Source organism: Marmota monax, unplaced genomic scaffold (genome assembly GCF_021218885.2).
Source record: "Marmota monax isolate L192 unplaced genomic scaffold, Marmota_monax_Labrador192_F-V1.1 WCK01_AAM20220418_F8-fsc00141, whole genome shotgun sequence".
NCBI classification, from domain to species: Eukaryota; Metazoa; Chordata; class Mammalia; order Rodentia; family Sciuridae; genus Marmota; species Marmota monax.
This window is the reverse complement of record NW_026692981.1, coordinates 4,101,106-4,118,864: the sequence shown is the minus strand read 5'-3', so window position 1 is coordinate 4,118,864 and position 17,759 is coordinate 4,101,106. Positions and strand designations below refer to the sequence as shown.

Here is a 17,759-nt window from a genome sequence, read left to right as displayed (position 1 = left end):
TCAGGAACTCTGGATTGGGATCCAGCCTCTTCCATTATGGCTTGAGTGTGGGGAAATTTTTATAACTGCTTCTCTTTTCATCATTTGTCAAATGCTGAGACATTTTTGTTCTCTGGTGTTTTTTCTAGATGAGGTAGCTGCATGTCACAATCTGTAATCTGTTCAGCCTGCTTCCTGGGTGAACTCGCTTCTGCACCTGGTAGAAGAAGCTTGTAGAGCTGTGGTCTGAGTGAACATTCATACCGTTCTCCTCTAAAATATCAAGAGCAAGCTGCATACCAACAATCTTCATTTTCTGATCTCCATCCACTGGAATTGTCCCAAGATCCAAAAATTGCTAATGGTAGAGCTAAAAAACAAAAAAGCAAAATCCATATTGGTATCCTTCTTGCTCAATTTTCTCCAGTTCTGGTGGTGAGTTGGGAAATATTAACCTAACTTTGACCTGGAAAGCCAAACAAGGAGAGTGCTTCTGTTGTTGTTGTTGTTTTAAAACTCTTTTCTGGGAATTCTGTATTACCAGTGTTGGTCTGGGTAGATTGTGGGAGCTGGGAATTTCTTTCTCCATGATACTGACTTCTCACAATGACACACTGGGAAATGAATTTGGAAATCTGGAAAGGAAACAGTGGCTATTTCCTCTAACCTGAGGAGCGTGGGACTTTTGCAGAAGCCCTTCTCCAAGTGTCTGCTCTGCTTGCTGTACCTGGAACTTAGACAAAGAAGCTCTGTCTTCCATTAGCCTTATTTTCTGGTAGCAGGAGTAACTCTTCACTAATGGTGCTGCCTGACCTATTTCCTTTCCTTGGCATTCTCTTCACTGAAGGGTGAGTGGCTTATCTCATTGCCCTGGCAGCTGTTTGGGGCCAGCAGTGTTGGGAAGTCAGTCTGTCTTGGTGTGCCCCTCAGTGTCCCCATGTCCCCATGGCTGCCCTGCCTGTCACTCCAGGACCCAGCCAGTGCCCAGTCTCCATGAGGCCACGTTCCTGCTCAGCCCTGAGCAACGACTTTGCACTATAAGGATCCTGGATGAAGTCTGGGAAAAAGTTACTAACATCCAACCAAAGAAATGGAGGAACAAGTAGGGCTGAGTAAAATATGGTAGGCATGGTATAAAAATCCATTCCAGAGCCATAATATAAAACTTGTCAGAAGTCAAGTTTGGAAGTCTAGTCTTGGTTTTGCTGCCCAGCAGGATCATGAATAGGGTGCAGTTTCTGGGTGCTATGGACTTCACATCCTTATTTACAGAATAAGATGTGGCCTTGCTCATCACGAAGGCTTCTCTCAGCATTGCCATTCTGTGTCCTTAAGTCCAATACATCTGTGGATAGTTTAGTTTTTTTTTTTATTATGGATTATCCTATTTGTATCTTTTATTGCCCCCAAAATATCACATGTTATTCAGGCCAATTATTTCCCTTAACATGGTCCACACACAAAGTGCACAGTCTGCTCCACCCAGCGGAGGAGACTGGTCAAGCCAGAGTCCTGGAAAGCCCTGGAAGAAAATGAGGCAAAAGGCTCAGCATCATATCTTTTACTAGGTCTTCGGAAAGGAGACTCTGTACAACTAAAAAAAAAAAAAAAACACGTAAGATGAGTTCAAGACTAGATGTTGATTTTGGAATTGCTTCTTTTGGAAACTTCAAAAATGGAAGCAGAATGTATTTAGGTATTCTCTAAAGACAGGAGAATTTTAATTGTCCTTCTAACGTCTGTCTCTCAAAGTTAGCAAGTTCATGGATCTCTTGATGGTTTGTGGATGCTTTTCAGAAGAAGTGTAGCTGCTTATGAAGTCCAACAACATTTTGTTGGAAGGTAGAATTCTAACTTTATTATATGAAGGCCTGTTCCTCAGAGGACGAGCAGCAAGCCAGACTGTCCTTATTCTTGTTTTAAAGTAAACTTACTTGTGGACTTGTCATGGACTCCTCGTCATGGACCACATGTGGAGCCATTGAAGGTGTGAACTTTGTGTTGGTGTGAAACAACTGAATAAAAGCTGTTTATAACGTTGCATGCCTTATAACATAAATACCCAGAATCAGTCGTTTTTATATTAGTTTATATGTAACATCGTACGCAAGCTTTCCTTTTTACATTTTGTCTGACCTGGATTCTTAGCCAGGCATCCATATTTCCTGATGGTGTTTTGTGTTGTCCTTTTACATACCAAATTGGAGTAAATCAGAGTTCTTACATTTGGCACTTGTCCAGGAATAGCAGTAATGCTACACTGTATCATAACCAGGGCTCCCCCCCCCCAGCTTTTTTTTTGGGGGGGGGGTACTGAGGATTGAACCCAGGGGTGAGCTACATCCGTAGCCCTCTTTATTTTTTTTATTTTGAGGCAGAGTCTTGCTAAAAATTCCCCAGGCTGACTTTGAACTTGAAATCTTCCAGCCTCAGACTTCTGCGTTGCTGGGATCACAGGCCTGTGCCGATAGTTTAGTAAGCTGTTTCTACTTTCCACCTCTGTACAGAGAGGACTCTTTTAAATGAGTGCTTCGTGTTGGGGGACAAGGCCTTGTTTCGGTGCGTACTGTATCTCATCTTACCCTCATTTACTTTCTCTGGGCTGAAACAGTTCAATTCTCTAGAGCACTTCTGCACCTCTATAGAAGCAGAGCTACCCACAAAGACGTGTGTCCGTGAATGCAGCAGGTTCCCCGTGAATGTGAATATGGTTTTTGTTCATTGTATGCAACAGGATAAGGAGTACTATGCATTTTTTTAAGACTCAAATTGTCAATGTCAGTCCAATCATATTTTTCTTCTTTTTGTGCATTGAGTGAACTTCACAAAAGCTGACCTTGGATCTTCAAGATAAAGGAAAGTGAATTTTTTGAGGGGAAGTGCCTGGATACAGTGAAAATCAGCATAAATGTGATATAACCTCAGAATCTGGGGAGGTTGGAGTGACTAGTTGGCAAAGCTTAGATGAATGCTGCATCTGCACCTGGAAGTCAGATCAGCACCCAGCCAGGAAGCCTAGGGAGAGGGAAGAGGGTGTCAGTTGTGCTTCTGAGTTTTACGTCTGTAACTGCTTCCCTTTGACAAGCAGATTCAATGGCTCCGTGCACCTACAGCCTAAAAAGCAGAGCCTCCGGGTCTCCCTGGTGGGGCCCACTCTGTTCTCTGCAGGTGGCGTCTGCCGCTCTCCTCCTGAGGTTCTGAAAGTTAGAAACTCAGGGTTCCGGCCTCAGTACCTCCTTCATAGGCAGCACCAACTTCATCAGATCACATGACCTCTCTGACCCTTCACCTCCTAAAGGGTAAAACAATGCAAAAAAACTATTGAGTTTTTATTCACCTGTGATACCGTGTGAGTCTTCTCTAGGGACTTGCATGTAGAGCTACTCTGTGGACACTCTGTAGGGCTCATTTGGAGATACAGTATGTAACCATGGGCTATTGAGAGTTGAAATAATTGTAACCTTTCCTTGTGTCCTTGTGAGGTGCTGAATTCTTCTCTTCCTGTCGTCTAATATCAAAACCTTTCGGCCACAAGCAAAGATAATTTGAATAATAGGTTTGGGGTAAAAGGGCTCCATATAAATCCTTTTGAAATTTTGTCCATCCTTTAGTTTTTTTATGTTGCTTAGTTATGGAGAAGGGAGAGAACATAAAATCTGATTTTTATTAGATGACTTATGTATGCTCAATATTTTACTCTAGGAGGATATAAAATTCCCTGTTCTCAGATGCCGCATGCCAGCTGTCTCCAGAGTGAAAAATGAACAGCATCTTATACCTCTACTTGCCTGTGAGTGCCAGGACCCAGCCTAGGGAAGAGGGCAGCATCCGTCTCTTCAGAGCTGACCGGACACGGGCACTGCCTTCCACGGTCTGTCTCCTAGGTACAGTTTTGTGGTCAACACCTGCTCTTCCTTGGCCTCCTCCTCCTAATGCAGTGGGTTTTCTTGGTTTAAAAATGAAACAGAGAACTTTTCCATCAACTGTGTTTGGATTATTTTTCCCCCAAAAAACAAAAAGAATTCTGCTTTCTTTGATGATTATTATTTTTTTTTCTTTCAAAAGGGAGAGGAAGCTGGGCTGGGAATGTGGGGTTGCCTGGTAGTGGGGTTGCCTGGCGTGCCCAGGGCCCTGGCTTCAATACCCAGCACTGGAGAGGGAAAAGGGGTGGGGAAAGGAGTTTAAAGATACCATGGAGTATCTGTGTACTGGGCTCTCCCTTACATATTAGTTCATCTACCTTTTACCAAAGGCATTAATGATGGTGAAGATGCTCGTGACAATGACTGTTCTGACTGGACAGAGTATCAGGTAACCTGGCCCAGAACATGCTAATAAGCATCCATAGTTGCCGCAGTCTGGCTGGACACAAATCACGAGCCACTCAAGCAGGAACAAACTTTATTTCCGAAGTGAACGCCACGCGCATGTGGCCTTCTCCTGGGACACACCACACACCTGAAAATCCCTCCTCTGGCACTTCCCCAACCAATGGGAACTCTCCAGGAATCCTCTGAGAACTCCAAAGTAGCAGGCCGAGGCGGACAGCAGGCATCTAATATACAATCGAACACACAGCTTAACATAACCATCATCATCTCAATGGCTGCTGGCGTCACCTCTCAACCACTCCTTTCTGGCAAAAATGCCATGCGTCATTCCCACTCGCTATGGCTCTCAGCACACAGTAGGCTCCCTAACTATTATCATGCATGTGGCTCAAAAAGTGTTTTTTGTGTGTGCCAGCATGCGGGTCACAGTGAAACCAGTGGGGTTTCGGTGAAGGCAGTTGTGATTTCTCACCCTTCAGTGATTTCATGTCCTATAGGAACACATTCAGGAACCGACTTAGAGATGGTTCAGTGTGATGTTCTAGTTTTCTGATGGTGTAGAAGCATGTGCATTCAATAGAAAGTACAGCTCAAGACACTGAATCTCGATCTGGTCCTGGGTTGGCAACACGCAGTGTGACACCCTGGCGACGCTGCGCGGTGGCAGAGACCTCTGCTCCAGGTCATCCTGAGGAGGCGGGGTGTGGCAGAGCTGTGGTGTTCCATAGGTGAGGTATTCTGGATGTTTTCCACTTGGGATACTTTTATCTTACAGTGGATTTACTGGGAGGTTACCTCATCATCAGCCAAGGAGCATCTGTGTTCTGGGATCCAATTCTTACATTGCTTTCTGTGCCCAACGTAGCCGTGACATCAGGGCAGAGATGTGCCCCTGAGGAGCATTTTCTCATCTTTAGGAATGTTTTTTTGAAAATAACTGAAAAGTCAAGGCCATATAAAGATGGTCCCACAGCAAAACCCTGGCCATTATGGGATGCCTAGGTCCCGCACACCTCTGTGTTCCTCACAAGGCACCAGCTGCTCTCCCCTTGACCCCGTGTGACACGACTGTGCAGTAGGTGCCATTACTTTGCTGCAGCATGGGAGGACTCAGTTATCAGCGTCCCAGGGTGAGCGTGGTCGGGTGCAGACCGCCTGGCTCCTCAGCATTTGTCAGCCCGATGAGCTCATGGTGGGTGGCTCCCTGACAACTTTGACTTTGGCCTCAGCTGATTTAGGAAATATTTCTCTCTCCAAGCTTATATTTTTTTATTAATTATAAGTAGTGGACATTTTTTTAGGACAGTGGTTGTAAATATATAACTCAAGGCAGAGGGAGAGGCTGGGGGAGGATTTTAGTCATTTGGAACCATTAGGAGAAGCTCTCTGGGCAGCCTTCCAGGAACCCAGAATTTCAGCCGGGCACAGTGGATGCTGAGAATGTGGGAGATTTTGTGTCTCTGTACACAGGGGGCCCGTGTCATCTTGGTCTCCGGCCTGAACCACACTCATGGTGAGAAGCAAATCTTGGGAGAGACGAACAGAACCTTACGTACAGAGGACTGGAGTTTCAGGGCTGTGACTTGAAAAGTCCACTCCTCCTGATAATTTACAGGAGGCTGCTTACCTTTTCTGTTTGGGGCTTTATTTTCCTTTAGAGTTGGAAATATTCTGTCTTTACAGTCCTTTTAAATGGATGGTAGAAGGTAGGAAATATGCAAATGAGACTCTTCAGTCTGGCCTTCTTGGCGTCCTTGGGTAGTTTTGATGCTCCTGTGCCCATTCCCTGGGTCAGCAGGTTTACTGGGCACCTGCTCTATTCCAGACCCTCCCCCATCCTTGGGGATAAAAGACGACAAGAGTCTGAATCTGTCCTCAAGGCATTTGGCTTCTGGTGGCAGGAATTCCTGTTCCCAGTAAGTCCCCAGACAGCGTAAAGAGGGCTCTATTAGCAGAAGGAACGTTCTACAGACACACCAAGGAGGAGGCAGTAATCACGGTGAATATGAGTGGATGTGTGAGCTAAATCTTTCAAAGGATGCGTAGTAGGGCAGGAAGATGGGGGCGAGGAGGGAAGGCCCGGGAGATGGCGAGCCCAGGGTCAGGAAAGGGCTGGAATCCTCGCCATTATCATCTCACAGCCAGGAAAATGGAACGATGCCACTGCACCCAGGTCCCTCTGCCCACCGCTGGGCCACTCTGATTACGGGCCGAATTGGGAGGTGATCCTGCCCCTCCTCACTGCCCTCCTCTTCCTGCTCCCTCTCTCCGGCCCTTTCTGGTTGGCCCGGGGGACATTTCCCTAGCAGCCTTGCATGCTGCAGAAGGAGAAGAAGAAGGAAGCGAAGCCACCTGCTGCGACCCATGGAGGTCAGGTTTTCTGCCATGTGTCTCCAGGGTCTTCTCAGGGTTTCTGTTTTCCTGTGACTGCATTAGATTCTGGTTCTTTGGTCACTACCCAAGAGCCTACGTCACTGCTTCTCCCTGCTTTATTGAGACTTGACCTTGATTAAACATGACTCTACAGTGTGGGGACTTCCTCAGTTGAGCGCCTGAAATTTGCTAATTTGGGGTTTTTACGGGGACAGCAAAATGCTCACGTTTTAACAGTGTAGGATTCCTGGGGACATCATGAAGCTGCTGACGTGATGCTAAGTGGTTTGTGCCTATAAGAAATTTTGCAGATGGCTAAGATAAGTGTGAAGGGTGTTTTATATGGCTTGACTTACTGTTTCTACAATGGAAGAAAATCCGGCAGACTTGTCCAGGATCATGAGGGAGATGAGTGATTTTCCTGTGGTAAATCACTAATACCACAAATGACACAGACTGTTGTTGATAAGTACCAGCAAGTGAAGTTTATTTATATTCTCCAAGAAGATGCATGGGAATGTAGCGCCTACCATGTTCATTTAGGGGAAAAAAAATTAATGGAGAAAATTTCCTTGACTCTAGTTACTATAGTTAAGCAACTTAATTCTGAACCCTAACTTTTCTTAGTAAACTGGGCAGCTAACGCAGCAAGAAGCCATAAATAAATCACTAAGGACCCAGTTGGACCCACCATTCATGGAGATCTGATTTGAGGAGATGGGGGAAGATTTGGAGATACTAAGATCAACTTCACGTTCAACCCAGGGATAGAGAAAGCGCGTGTGAAAGGAGCCTGCCTTTTGTTATGAGATTCATTCTGTGATTCGAATCTTTATAATTTTTCAGTCAACCTAATAACCAAGGATCGCAGCTCAGTGCGTGAATGTAGCTTCGTGAGTCCCGAGGGCCTGAGGGACCTGGTACTGTAAAAAGCAGGTGCGGGGCTGAGGGTGTGGCTTGGGGAGTCTGCTTTCTCCCCTTGTTCTGTTTGGTCTATCCAGGCCCCCTGCCTTCCCTAACCCCCTTGGGTCCAACGAGGGCACCTTCAGGACGGGCACCTTCAGGAGTTGTGCTGTGTTCAGGATGAGAGTCTGGCCAACCCGACTCTCTGGGGGGTATTCTGCTGGGACCTGCACACTCTCCTGGTGCCCTGTGTGCAGCGTTGCTGACCCTTCCTCCTGCCCTCTGGGTGTGACGGGGGCAGGACTTTGGTTTTTAATACGTTCCAATGGGTAGAAGTCTCTTGGCTGGTAGGAGTTCTCCTGATTGACCTGGTTATAAAACAGATGATCCCATCCCTCTGCCCCTAATGTTTCTCCCTCCTCACAGCAGAGATGAACCACCTGCTGTCACCTCCCACATGCTGGTGAGAAATTCTGCCAGCGGCGGTTACAGCGGCAGCTTTGGGGTAGATCTGGGAAGTGGGCAGAGTTGTGGCAACACTGGGCCCTCGTTTTGCTTTTAAATCACCCAGGGACAGTTTCATAAACGAAGTTGCCCAATTCATCCTCTGTTTTCTGCCCACATAAAAGGGAACATTTAGCTGAAAAACAGCAGGTTCACACACTCTTTGGATATTTTCTCCTCCTCTGAGGGCACACCCCGCCTGTCTCCAGTCTATCCTTCGTGCTCCCAGGCCACAGTCCCTGAATGAACCCTTTGCCATCCTGTGTCCAGGGGAAATCTGCCCAGGAACAATAGCTGGAGGACGGTCTGCAGCCTGGGTAGACTTCAGAAGCTGCTTCCCTCCCGACAGGGCAGGACACAGGCTCTCCGGGGCTGGAGGTCCCAGCCTGCACGCATTCCTGGTTGCCTTCCCAGGAGCTGCAAGTGTGACTGCCAGGAGGACTCCAGGAAAGCCGGGGAGCTGGCACTGCAGCCCTTCCCACAGGGGCCACACAGGGAGCCCAGGGGAAGCCAGGAGGGTGGGCGGGGGAGGGCCAGCCAGGTGGGAACCACAGCAGGGCCAGGGCCAAGGGCGGCAGGCGGGGCATCCTGGGCAAGATGAGGACACGACCTGAGCTCACACTGAGTTACCTCACAGCCCTGTAAATGTCGGGGTGACTCCCGAGCTCTGGGTGAGGGCAGTGAGCACATCAAAGAACTGCTAATTAATCTCCAGGTGTGCTGGGGAGAACGGATGGGCTCTTCCTTCAGGAAAGGGCTAAGTCCCAACCCCCTCCTCTCCACCCCTCAGGTGAGTTTCTTTTATTTCAAGCCAATTTAATTTTTACACAGAGTCTTTTACCTGCAGTCAGTTTACTTTACATAGAGTCTCGGATTTCAGGGTGGGGTGGGGAGGGTGTACTTTTGTGTGTGTCTCCATAAGAAGGGGTGAAGGGGTTTTTCTTCTTCATAAACATAAAATTTATGTTGGAGTCTTTGGGTCCACATGTTTGAAAGCATCCTTCTAGGTGAATCAAATCACACTCTGGGGAAAAAAAATTTTTTTCTTGGACATTTGAACAATTAAATCCCTGGTTGGAGCCTGGGCAGAGTTTGGCGCTACAGTAGGATTCACAGGGCTCCCACTGTGGTTCTGTGTCAGTGTTCAACTTCTGCTCCTTGGCCCCCTTTTCATTGATGTCAAATGCTATTACTCTCTGGAGAGAAGGTATTTTAATGATAGGAAGATGTCAATTCGAATCCTCTTCTGCTTGACAATAAAAACCATACAGGACATTGAAATGTGGGGGGTGGATTTCTGAACTAAGTCTCTGGAGCATTTCTCAACCTCCGCAAGGCTGATATTTTGGGGTGGATAATTCCTGCTGGGGAGGGGTGCTGTCCTGTGCTTGGGAGAATGTGGGGCAGCACCCTTGGCTTCTGCCCCTAGATGCCCATCTCCAGCTGTGGCAACCAAAAGTTAGTATCATGGAGAACCCCATGGCCCCCAGCTGGGGACCACTGCTGGAGACAGGGATTTCACTAAGGAGAAGTAAACAGTGAGAAGTAAACTGTTTTTGTTACAGTTCATTATCTATGCATTTCCAAAGGAGGTGAATCTCAAGGAGACGGACCCGCCTTGTGGAACTGCCATTTTGCTACCAATTTTCTACTCACTTATTGACTGGAATTTGGTTTTGATTAAGGGGATGATTGCAACTCAGTCCTTGATGCTGCTGATATTGCCTCAAGAGCTCCCAGGTGTGTCTATAACAGGCAGAACTTTCTGGGAAGGGGATCACAGGGTGCTTTCCCAGTGCTGGTCTGGGGAAGTGTCTGGGGAACAAGATTCAAATGAGACTCACGTTAAGCCTTTAATAATCAAGCGCATGAGTTGAGTGGAAAGCACACTGTGATTCAGCATCTGTATGAATGGCAGGTCAGATGCATGACTTAAGTACAGGTTTCACTGAATTCACGGTGCTCCAGTGTGAAGGTGTCTAGGCGTCACATGTTCCTGTGGGAGACTGCCATCCCCCCGTCCCCACCAGTCTACCTGCACCGCTGTAGTGGAATACGAGCTGCCAGAGTAGAGTCATGTCACCGCTGTGACTTCACGTTAATGTCCCCTTGTCTCTGTCTCAGGTTCCCTTTTGCTCTCTATTCTCCTCACACAGGCGTGTGTGTGTGCCAGGCACCTCCTGGCTTTCCCTCCCTCCTGCCCTTGCCTTCTCCCCTTCTCCTCTGGCTGTGGGCCCTGTCAGGTGGCCTGGCTGGCATCATCTTACCTGTGTTGAACTGGGCTACCCAGGGATCTCCATTTGTTATGCCTCGGGCACTCTCTTTAATACTGTCTCTCTGAGGGATAGTTAATGATCTTTGCAGCAAATGAAGGTGAACTGCAGCCACATTATTGTTAGAGTACAGCAGCTCCGTGAACAGATTGGGCTGAGCTCTCAACAGCTGGGGCTGGCAGAGTGAGTCTTGACTCCTCTCGGAAAAGTTCCCAGAACTGCCAAATCATCAGACTTGAAGGGGACAGAGGTTCCTGCAGGTGCCCTGGCTTTTGTGATCTGCATTTTGGAAATGTTTGTTAGTTTGTGGATCTGGCCCAGCTTGGCCTGATGGAGCTGAGGAGCCACTGTCACTGCTGTGGCCTTGACGGCTTAGCGCCTGCGAGCATGTGTACCGTTCACTTGCAGATGCCAAACGCGTGATCCCAAAGATGCTTTGGTTTTTCAAATGTGTGGCTCTCGTGGATGCACTGAAACTGTTATTTTAAGGAGAATTTTCATTTGTGAAGTTATATAACTCTAATATAGGTTTAATGATGGTCCCCGTGGCATCCAGGTGAATAAAATGAATGGGAAGCAGGTAGAAGAGAGCAGATATCATAAGCCAGTGGCCTGGAGACTTCAGTCCATCCTACAAATATGTGGTGTGTGCCCATTTGAGGAGGGGGTATGTGCATGTGCATGCAAATATTTGTGTTTAAATAACTTCCTGCTAGTATCTTTCTATCTGTCTGTCTGTCTGTCTATCTATGGTACCAGGCAGTGAACCCAGGGGTGCTTAACCACTGAGGCACATCCCTAGCCCTTTTTATTTTTTGAGACAGGGTCTTGCTAAGTTGCTTAGGTCTCGATAAATTGCTGAGGCTGGCTGTGAACTTGCTATCCTCCTGCTTCAGCCTCTGGAGGGAAGATAGGCATGGCCATCGTGCCCAGAAGTATTTAAAGTCTTTTTTATATAAAAATGTGGATGGTTTTCCCCAAGAGGCCAGCAGATCTGGCTTCACCGGGAGTGTGGTCTCCCACAGACATTGCCAGCCGAACTGGAGTAGGAGGCTGGTGTGGTCATTCCACATCCTCCCAGTTCTTCATCAAGCTGGCCTCTGCAGGAGGAGTCCAGTTGGCCTTGGGGTTGGGAAGAACTGGGTTCAGCTCTTAGCTTTAATAGGAGAGCTCTCCAGACCCGTTACTTCTGAGGCTCACCTTTTGTATGAGTGCGATGGGCATATGTTCCTTCACCTCCCGTGGTCACTGGATAGCGGATGACCTGAGATTGCAAGTTTGATGTTTCTAAAACACTACATACATACCCAGGGGATCGCTACACACATCCACCATTATAATTTTTAGTCACTTTGTGTCACAGGTGAATCGATACCAACCCTTTAGTGTCACATCGACCGTGTTATAAAATTTGACAAGCATTTCCATTGCTTGGGACAATGGGGAGGACTCAGAAGCCGACCTTCCATATTTCTAGTTTTGTCTTGCAATGTAAACTCTATGGTGCCTCTCAGGGAATTATCCAGCAGAAACTGACATCTTCAGGGTGGCGCGAGCTGAACTGGAAACAATCTTACCCTTTAGTTCATTTTAGTAGACTCGTGGTTTTCTTTTGACTGAAAGTGTAATTTTGGACCTAAGCTCCTGGCATTTCTTTTCCCTCTTGTCCACCCTCCACTCTTCCAGCTCGACAGTGACCCTGTCACCTGAAGATGTTCAGAGTCCTAAAAGGAGGCAGAATTGAGAGCACAACACAAACCCATTTTCTTAAAGTCAGGAGTTTGGTTAGTTTTTGTCAGGCTCCCATGGTGGCGTTGGGGGTGTATTAGCTCTGTGCTCACGGATCTTTTCAAATTTCCAAAGATTTTTTCCTCTATTATTACATTCAATTGGCACCTTCTCTCTCTCTAATGAGCTTTGACATCTCTCAGAAGTTTCCAGCACACAGTGGGTGCCACACCAGGTGCGGGTAGGAGCTTCCTGGTTATTATGTACATGGTTAATAAATGCAGGGGTTTCCGCCTATTTTTCTACTTCCTGCAAAGATGGGTTTCCTTTAGATGTGGATATTTTGCTGAAGTGTGTGCTCCTGTTGCAGAATGGTAGCAGATAACAGTGCAGTGTTTTCTCCCATTCTGACCGTGACCGGGAAACTCTGGTGTTCCAATGAAATGCTTTTTGGAAAAAAGCAAGAAAATTTTGAAGGACGAAATATCAACATGAGGCCCCAGAATGGAAAATTGGGAGGAGAAAACGTTGTTCTTAGACCCCTACATTTTCAGGTTTGAGGAATAGAAGTGCAGGAGTACCTGGGGAGCCTAAAGTGGGGTCCACTCCCAGACCTGGCTCCTGGGCTCACTCAGGTGCCTTTCCATTCACGGTGCCATCTGGCCCTGCTCGCCAGCCCAAGGATGCGAGCAGTGAGGGGGAGAATATAGGGGGAAAGGGCGGGGACGGAGAAAGAAGACCTGCTATGCTTTATACACCTTTTGTCCAAATCACCAAAGTACTGTGGGCCATGTGGAAATCTAAGGGAATACCCAGGGTGACCCTTGAGGCCAGCAGAACTGTAACTGGGCAGAAGTGGCGATTTCACTTGGGGTTAAACATGGTCACTGCAGTTTGGGTAGATCTTCTCAAAAAAGTTCCTGAGAAGGTCCACGGAGGCGTTCACAAGACCAGTGCTCATGGCGCTCCAGTGGGTGAAGTTTCTGCCAGTTGTGTACTTGGCAAGTTCACTTTTCTAGAAGATAGATATTTTCTGCCCCCAAAACTCACAGTAGAGGAGCAAGAAAGAGTGATAGTAGAGCCAGGTGTGGGGCCTGGAGGCCAGTGGTGGCTGTGCAGATCACTGGCCTGGGAGCCTGCTTGGCAGATGGGGTTTCTGAAGACCTGACATAGGGGATTTGCCCTTGCTGATGTCAGAAGGTGGAAAGCCACCCTGGGGCTATGCTAAAAACAGGCCGGAGCCCTCTCAGACTTTGCAGAGAGCAGTGGCCTGTGCTGAAACAGCTCCCTGTCCATCCTCCCACCCGGGTCAGAATGATTTTATGATCATCATTATAGTTTGGACAAGGAGCAAATTTGCTTAGTCAGGAAAAATGAAAAGGCTCTATGAAAACGGAAGCCTGAAGGTGGTGAGATCAGCGGCCCAGGGTGCAGCGGCGCTGTGTGTGTGTGTGTGTGTGTGTGTGTCTGTCTGTCTCCCTCCCTCCCTCTCTCTCACGGGTTATTTCAAAGCAAAAGAGACAGCTGCTTCCTTTGCTTGCTGGTTTCCTGGTTGCTAAAGCTTCTTGTTTTGTTTTATTTTAAGGCCCCTCTCCGTCCGGTGGAGGGTGCGCAGAGCCTGCTGGCAGCCGTGCGCCCTTGGAGACTCGTGCTCTTGACACCAGTGGAAGCGCGGGGCACCTCAAACTGCTCTGAGCACAACCCACTTCCCTTGGCCCGCCGCGAGCTTGGAGCAGTTACCCAGCACTCCAACGCCACCCAGGAAACCCACAGCCAAGTCACACCGTTGGAGCAGGTGTGCAAGCGACTTCTCCCAAGCACGCGTGACCCCGGGCGGACCTGCGCGTCTGGCCCACAGGCGGCAGTTATACTCCCTGTGCCCAGGGGTGCAGGGCCCCTCAGAGCCCGCTGTCCCTGGGTCCAGAGCCAGGAGCTCTGCAGGCAGGAGGGACGGAGCCGGTCCTGTGCTCCCAGCAGCCCCTACCTGTCCTTTCCCCCCTCACCTGCTAAGTGGCTTGGAGAAGAATCTGGAAGAACCAGTGTCTTTTTCCTTTCTGTTGTCCTTTGCCGTGAGAACATCTCTTGGATTACTCTTTTAATATAGTAAACATAAAGATGCCAACATTAGCTGCTTTACCAAGACCCAGGGGAGAAAGACAAGGTCTAAAAGCTGTGCATACATGTCAAATGTAAATGCACATGGACATGTGTATACAGGCATGCATGTATGCATATGTATAGGCTGGTGTGCACAGCTGTATGGGTTCACAGATATGCATGTGCAGCACAAGTCGCACACCAATTTAAAGCAAAACTCAAGTGAGCCCTGATGCAATGAGAGAGTATATGAAAGTTTAAGACAGTTTCAAGAGTCAGGTGATAAGGTGAAGGTGCTCCTCAGAAAAACAAGGAAAAGTGAACCATGCACAGGTGTATCTATTTTAAAACAGAATCCATTGGATATAATGGAACTTTAGGAAATTTCCATGTAAGTTTTGAGTTATCTTAATTAAAAAAAAAAGATGAAAACTGTTAGCTAGGATTTCAGACCTCTCCCCTTGTACCTTTTACAAAGTTCTTAGTCCCTCAAAGTACTAGCACCTGCTCTTGGGTACATAACTTTGAGCTGAGGGTTCAAAATGTTATATTTATTACTTAAACGTAAGTAGGTAGGTTACTTCTTGGAAAAATGTAAAGACTCACTTTTTAACTATTAAACTAAGTGGAAGAGTGATTACAGAATCCAATATCACTATGTGTATAAGAGAAAACATACTATTTGGGAGAAATATTTTACATGCTACCTGGAACTTATTTCACAGTGTGCAAAATCAAAAGCAACAAAATGTGCTTCCCCTGAGTTTCAGCAACTCAACTTCAGGGCAGATGTTTCCCAAGACTGTGGTCAAACATGTAAAGGTTTTAATTGTAAGAATATCACAAAGTTTCTCATTTCTGACATACTTTGTTTAAATGTGTGAACAACATTAGGGCAGTCAAATACATTTGAGAAGTAACATACAATAAAACACCCTCGTGTGCTGAGGCATGAAACAGTGAGGTAGATTTTCTGTGATCTTGTTTTTAAATGAACCCAACACAATGTGTGGCTCACATTCATGTACGTACACACAGCCAGTGTTGTCCTTGCTGAGTGGTTTGTCTTTATCTTGCCTGTTTGTTCTTAATAATTTCCTAATATTTATATGTATAACTGCATATTAAATATTGAAGAATGCTGTAAGAGTGTATTCATAAGCATTTAGAAATATTTGTGAATACCAGGAAGAGAAGGAGCTTAAGAGCTAGCCTCTTTTGCCTTTCTTTCTTTCGAGGTAACTGCTTATCAGATGTCAAAGATGATTGATTGATTGAGCATATATTTTTGTGCCACTGTGTGCCAGGCACTGTTCAGTGCTGCTATGTGTTTTGGGGGGCATGGCGTTGGGGGAGTGTACCAGGGATTGACCTCAGGGGCACTCAACCACTGAGCCACATCCCAGCCCTTTTTTGTATTTTATTTAGAGACAGGGTCTCACTGAGTTGCTTAGTGTCTTGCTTTTTGCTGAGGCTGGCTTTGAACTTGGGATCCTCCTGCCTCAGCCTGCTGAGCCACTGGGATTACAGGCGTGGGCACCACCACACCAGGCTGCTGTGTGCTCTTCACGTAGCATATCACTGAATGAGTTCAGCATCCAGGTAACTGGACAGCAAGGTTAATAGCACCAGGAGGGAAATACCGAGATAGCAGCAGGTAAAAAGGAGCATTCAGCTCTAGTTTGCTTCGTAGTCATACATGTGTGTCTTATCTGCTCTATGTGGTCCCACATGGTGGAACCTTCTCTATCATGTTGACAACTTCATTTGTCTGGAAAGCCAGAAGCAAATATGGAAGTCGTTGGGAAGACTTGACACTCTGAATGAAGACTTTGAAGAACACTTAAGAGCTTATCTGTAGGACTTTGAAAACCCTGACCCCTCCTTATCCTGTGGGCTTTGAAACCCACTCTCAGGTGAATGTTCAGCAGGTGTTCTCCAGAGAGAGAGGGCAGGATCTGAAGGTGAGAGCTTGGTGTGGTGAGGTCAGTGTCCACCCAACTGGACGTTGGGTCTGCAGAGGGTGTTAATAGGAGGCTTGGACTTGGGAGGCAGCAGGACTCGGGCTCACAAGGACGTGGTCACCTGATAACTCTAAATGAGTCTCTGAGCTCCAGAATTGCACCCAAAGGATGCCCTTCTTCTGTCCAGCCCCTCTGTCCCAGATTGATCTTGGAAGTGAGCCCTCCAAGTGACCTCTCAGCACTCCAGCCTCTCTCCCTGGTATGAGATTAGAAATTTTAAAATTCCAGCCACAAGCACTCAGGGCTACAAAATGAAGAGATTTTTTTTTCATGAGTTCAGTTATAAAAATAGCAACAATGCTTGAAAGGAGACGTTTATGTTGGGTTAGTGCCAGTTGCAACGTTGTTGTGTGTGTGTGTGTGTGTGTAATTGTGGCTTCTTGAACGTGGTAAGTTTCTTCCCTGGTGGGGAAGGGGAGAGGTCTGACTTTGGGTTTGGTTCTCTTTCCACTGACCAGGGAATCAGGAGTCAGCCCATTTGAACCCCTGCTGCTGGTTTGCTGTGATTTTGTGGGAAAATCGGTCAGATTGGCTTCCTCCCTTTTCTATCCATCCTTCCCTCCTGTTAAAACAGATAAGGTGCCATTATGTAGTTGCACAGTTTGCTGCACAAAAGGGGAGGGAAAGAATCTTTGCTCTTCCTGAGACAAGGCCAGAATGGTAAAATCATTAATTCAAGAAATTTAAGTTAAAGAAAAAAAAAAAAAAGACTTGTTTGTAGAACAAGATGGAGAAAAACATGTTTCAGGCTGGCTAATCTAATCACTCCCAGAGAGCAGCCTGTTTTCTTACTTGCTGGATCCCTTCCACTTTACATTCTCACAGGGAACAATATATTAAGTACAGTATTTAGAAATATTTGTTGAATCCTACTGTCTGATTTTGGCAAGTCCCAAGGAAAAAAAGGATATGTCTTGGCCTGCTCGGGCCTTCTGGGGAGGACCTTGGAGCTTTCCCAGAAAGGCTGGCTTCCACTGTGGGAAACGCTGGCTCAGGAGATAACGCTGTGGCGGTCTGGTTTCAGAGGGCACCGAGTTTGCTCTGGGTTTCTCGAGCACCATAGCTGATCTGAGTCTCCCTGTCTGAACTCCAAGTGTGGGTTAGCCTTTCCTCCTGTGAATGCCGTCATTTCCTCCTGCAGGGCTGCTAACTTTAACCCACTCTTCCTGTCCCCCAGCGAGTGGGCTGAGCTCACCGGCTCCAAAATATCCAGTGTGTGTGTGAGAACAGAGCGCGTGGCCAGTGAGAATGGTCCCAAGCTGGGGCCTTCTGCACTGGGTGTCCGTGGCTGAGGCGACTGCTCCTGGGGAGCTCAGAGGCTTGGGTAAACCCTGAAGCGGATTCTCTTTCAATGTGGCCATCCCATGGCATTGACGGAGTCCATCTAGTTTGCGGTGGAAATAAAGATGAAATATTTCAGAAGTCATGTTATGGCTCCCGGACTCAAACGTATGCTAAAATAAAAGTGTTTCATTACTAGGGAGATAAGTGAAATACATTCTCTCAGCTTAATGTATCTGGCATAAAACGGTTTTTATGAAATACTC

At 47.0% G+C, this 17,759-nt stretch overlaps 1 long non-coding RNA gene across 8 annotated transcripts in view; it reads left to right on the top strand.

Moving 5' to 3' along the window:
• The window catches only part of LOC124097927 (uncharacterized), a 291,392-nt gene extending 276,057 nt beyond the window's left edge, over positions 1 to 15,335 (top strand). For 6 of the 8 annotated variants that reach the window (XR_009227522.1, XR_009227520.1, XR_006853407.2 and 3 more), the window contains 2 exons: positions 3,682 to 3,863; positions 13,677 to 15,335. This is a non-coding gene — a long non-coding RNA (uncharacterized LOC124097927). Of the gene's footprint in view, positions 1 to 128; positions 828 to 3,681; positions 3,864 to 13,676 lie in introns of all 8 variants that reach the window. The other 2 variants (XR_009227514.1, XR_006853409.2) reach the window with 2 other exon arrangements.
• The last annotated feature ends 2,424 nt before the right edge of the window (positions 15,336 to 17,759 follow it).